The sequence below is a fragment of the Zea mays genome, chromosome 4 (genome assembly GCF_902167145.1).
Source record: "Zea mays cultivar B73 chromosome 4, Zm-B73-REFERENCE-NAM-5.0, whole genome shotgun sequence".
Classification (NCBI taxonomy): Eukaryota; Viridiplantae; Streptophyta; class Magnoliopsida; order Poales; family Poaceae; genus Zea; species Zea mays.
In genome coordinates, this window is record NC_050099.1 from 167,045,241 (window position 1) to 167,050,166 (window position 4,926).

Consider the following 4,926-nt stretch of genomic DNA (forward strand, 5'->3'; position numbering starts at 1 on the left):
GCTAACCAAATTTAAAATTTGTTTTTGTGGAGATGTTATTTTTTGAGATATCCACCACAGGTGTCTCTACCAGGATCATCATTTCTGACTCTGCAATGTATCTTCCTTGCTCCGTTTGCATTCTCATGTCGTATAGGCATTTAATAAAAAAACTGTTAGTAGTCTCTGATCCCACAGTGGGTGGGGGGCTTCATTGGCCTGAAATGATATAGCTTGCACTAGGTTGTCATGTTCATTTTGTTTTCCCTGAACAGAAGCCCATTTAATATTTTTTCACAGAAGTGATGTGATTTTTTCTCTGTGAAATGTTGTTGCACCACTTTTTTGTGTTGTTTTGGTAAAACAGGGAAAAAAACTTTGTTAGGGAAGTAGTAACTTTTCAGGGTTTTCTTTTCTTTATATGGGCCAACCAAACAGAAATAATTTTGGAGATTTAATCGGTTCTCACATGTCATTAATCCTTATACCAAACACACGAACTCATATCCAAGCAGGACTGTAACGAACTGTTTGGGAAAGACCAGGTAGGCTTTTATGTTTTATCGTCACATTGCAAAATACCCTTTATTCAGAAGTCCTAGCTCATCTTTCCATTCCCTTTAATGATAGCTGAAAGTAGAGCTGAAGAAGGGGCATCTGTTTGAAGGATGGACTGAAGGGGTCATCAACTTTTGGTAGCTATTAAAGTGTCCATATACCAAACACAGTTTTGCTTTATATGTTGTCACCTGACCTATGGAGAAAAGGAAGGAGATTAACTAAAAAGGAATGCTGATGTTCAAGAAATCCACCGAAGGACAATATTTAATCCAGTTTCGAGAGTCAACATGCCTAAAACGATATATGATCATGAGTGAGTAATAGATTATATATTGTTTCTGGTTACCTCTACTTTTTAGTGGTTCATTTTGTACTTATTTTAATAGGTAAAGGAACAAAGCATTATTTTTAGTCATTCTTGAATATTGCAATGCTATTAGAACTTTTGCTTTCATAGTTTACCAGTTCAGTTCATGGTAGCTATATTTGGTGACGCATTGCAGTTCAGCTTGTTTTAGAAGGAATGTATGGCTAGGTGATCTCAACTATAGGATCAACTTACCATATGAGAAGACACACGAACTCATATCCAAGCAGGATTGGAACGAATTGTTTGGGAAAGACCAGGTAGGCTTTTATGTTTTATCGTCACATTGCAAACTATCCTTTATTCAAAAGTCCTAGCTCATCTTTCCATTCCATTTAATGATAGCTGAAAGTAGAGCTGAAGAAGGGCATCTGTTTGAAGGATGGACCGAAGGGGTCATCAACTTTCCTCCAACGTGTAAGTACAAGGTTAACTCAGAAAAGTACATAAGTGATGATAACAAATCTAGAAGGAGAACACCTGCATGGTATATTTTTGTTCTAAACTTACACTAATGTCTTAATAGTGCATACACGAGTCAAGTCTTCTTGCAAATATAACAAAAGTATTTAGTAATCACAGTATTAGAATTTAAACGGACATTGGTTCCCTGCTGTTCAGCTTCACTACTTTATTAATTGAAAAACATTCTATTAGATCCAACTGAAATAAAACGACAGGCGGTTAAAAGTGTTAATTCTCAAATTCGGTGTGTTGCTTCCTTACTCATACTTATATTATGGTGCGTAACTCTGTACAAGATTAAATGGTTGAAATGCCCCACCGGTGCATCTTTTGGTTTCGGTGGTAAACTTGTTTCTTTCCATCCGGTGGCACCCACCCAAGGTGCGCAAACATCTACATCTGAGGTAATTATTCTTTGTCAGTGTTCTGTTTTCTGCTCCTCTTCAAGTTCCTGTGTTTATGTTATGTTTTTTATAGGTACATGTGCACAATTTGGTGATTGAGCAAAGTCTGGTGAGCCGATCAACTGAATTTGAAGCTGCTATTCAGAATGGCGACAAAAGTTCGCTACGTGCTCTGTGTGAAAAAAATCACAAGAATCTTTGTAGGTGCTTCTTTAGTAGAACTAATACTGATATTTGCATGGAGACTAACTTTATGTGATGCATGTTTGATCAGTTCTGACGAGGAGAGAGAAACCTGGGGCTTCTTAAGGGTTATGTTTGAGGACGGGGATTTTGCAAGGACAAAATTGCTTGCTCATCTTGGCTTCGAACCACCTCAGGCACCGCCTGCAAGTTCAACTGATGAATTGAGCCAAATATTGGCAGATACACTTAATATTGATCATGATGCAGTAACCGATAATGCGGATGCCCAGTTTTTTTGATAATGGGGATGATTTTTTCAACAATCCTCAACCTTCAGAGGCTAGCTTGGCTGAAGAATCAGTTTCTACAAATGGTCAACAGATAGAACAGGAAGTTTCTGGAGATGCTGTGCCATCAGATCCATCAATTGACAAAAGCATTCAACATGCGTTGGTGGTTGGAGACTACAAAGGGGCAGTTAACCAGTGTCTTGCTTCTAATCGTATGGTTGATGCTTTGGTTATAGCCCATGCCGGTGGTTCTGCTCTCTAGGAAAGCACAAGAAATCATTATCTCAAGAACAGTATCTCACCCTACTTAAAGGTTTCATTTTATTTTCGGTTTTGAATATCTGTATTTATTTGTACAAAGTAATTTTCATAATCACCATTGTTTATTGTTATACTGTTTCAATTATAGGTTGTCTCTGCTATGGTGGGCAATGATTTAATGAGTTTTGTGAGTACCTGGCCACTAAGTTCATGGAAAGAAACTCACGCCCACCTATGGACCTACCCTCTCGCCTCACAGCATGGCCGCCGGCTTGGTGTCGCCCCCGACCAAGGTTATTAAGGCGTTAAGGCGAGACATGGCGACCCACCCCCTTCCAAACGCCTAGGCGAGTTAGGCGTGCGGCGAGGCGACGCCATACGAGCATGGGCACTCGAGTCAAAGAGGTGGTACCTGTCGGCTTGTCACTGTGATGAGGTAGCAGAGAAGTAGAATGCCATAACATCTGGTGTTCTGAAGAAGCGACAAAAGGACTTGCTGAGCGGTTTGAGTATTTGTAATGTGCCTAAACTTAAATCAGAGACAAGGCTGCTGTTATGAGGGATAAGTGAGCCATTCGTATTTTAGTGATGTGGCATGGTATTCTTTGCAGAAATCTCATCTTTGTGTATAGATTATGAAATATTTTCCTATAACAATGTAACACACATTTTGTATATAAGTTATTATTGTATTATATATTCCCGTTGCAACGCACGGGCACTCACCTAGTTGATATATATAAGCAAAACATACTTTGTCAGTTGTTGTAGGTATAGCGTCAAACTAACTAGATTCGCATATGACAGCCGCGCGCGGTCAACAACGACAAAAGGCCATGTTAACATTTTCCTGCAGCGCGAACAGTTCATGCATCAAGTGTATATTTTTCCTAGTCAGGTAAACATTCAGCTCAATTTAAATCATTATCGCTTTATGTTATTTGGATGTCATTTTTCACAGAGAAGAATCTAACAATAAGAATACTACTCGGAAAACTGATATATTATATTGCATGCATGTAAACAAGTCAGAAAATGGATTATAGTCAACGAGTTAAATACCAAGCTGATATAGTAATCACAAGAACGAAATGGCAACATAAATTAATTCCAACAGACTCCAGTTCAATTATATAAAAAAAACTCAGTCTGTCATATGTTTAGGAGATCTTATTAACACATTTTCTTATATATATGATCGAGAAAAATAGCTGCAGAATGAGCAGAACAGTACACCTGATCATCTGAAGTGCAGCGGCTCCTCCACAAGTGGACATGTCTGAGGAGAGATCGAGAGCACCTCTGACTCTGACCAGGTGTAGTCAGGTGCATTATTGCCATCTCTCCAGCGGCAAATTTTTTTTTTTTTACAAAGCCACACGAGCAAGTTCCAGAGCTGGAGGCTTTCTTCGCGCGGGCTCCACAAACGTGCGTATCTCGTCACATGCATGAATAGCCTCACACATGTCACAATATAACATTCTCCTATCAATCTTGAAATCTGTGTGTATTAGCTGCTCTTGATCAAGAGCTGGGACTTTCTCTTTCTTCTACTAAAATATATGAGACACTATTCTAGTTAAATAAATTGTTATTATTGCCTTATTGGAGCAACGGAGCTGCCCTTGGAGGAAAGAGGAAACGTACCCCCTCTTTCCAGAATTGTGCATTTGTACTTGGAGGGGGTGCAGGATGCATGCAGAATTGCAGACGCCCTAGGATCGTTGTATACTCCTGCAGCGTCAACCAACTTTGGTCCTCTGGTGTCGTATGGTCAGTGTCCCCCACTTGAATTCATACAGTAGTACAGCTCTGCAGCGGCATCACTGAATCACTGCCACCTTTTTTTGCATCCTAGACGACCTAGTACGTATCTCTCTTTACCCACAGACCACAGCTAGCTAAAGCTAGCCATCGTCTTCTGGCTCTACTCCTACGTGTAATCTTTCAGACACATGGCTCCAGAGGTATTAAAACTGCAGCAGGTGAAACAAATAGACAGAGAGGGACAGACCAGGCTCATCCTGCTGCGGTCCTCTCCCAAGTCCCAACCAAGTACAAGAACCAGTACAGTACCCCCTGCGCTCTTCTTGCAGTAATTCATTGGAGAGAAGAAAAAAAAAACACACAATCTCCAAAGTCCAAACACATGCCCAACTGCCCAAGATATCTGTAATCTAGAGTAGACCCACCTGCCTACGTTTTAAAAAGTGGAATAAGCTCACGTATTTGACCTAGCTAGGTAACGCTTCAAACTTGAAACACGGACTAGCTAGGTTGAACCTCTTTCTCAATATTTGGCCGAAAATTATTATTGTGCGAGAAAATAAAAAAAAGGAAATGTATGTGAGAGCGACCATGCATGAAAGAGTTGCTGTAACATGCATGGGTTAATTAAAGCGATCGTAGAGGA

General features: G+C 40.0%; 1 long non-coding RNA gene across 2 annotated transcripts; it reads left to right on the forward strand.

The window, feature by feature from the left end:
* Positions 1-336: 336 nt before the first annotated feature.
* On the forward strand, positions 337-3,200 carry LOC103653985 (uncharacterized). 2 transcript variants are annotated; one of them, XR_004857868.1, is made up of 7 exons: positions 337-524; positions 617-853; positions 1,059-1,167; positions 1,253-1,776; positions 1,850-1,976; positions 2,051-2,565; positions 2,662-3,200. It is a non-coding gene; the product is annotated as an uncharacterized lncRNA (long non-coding RNA). The 2 variants fall into 2 exon arrangements; XR_002268820.2 differs by having other exon boundaries at positions 620-853.
* The last annotated feature ends 1,726 nt before the right edge of the window (positions 3,201-4,926 follow it).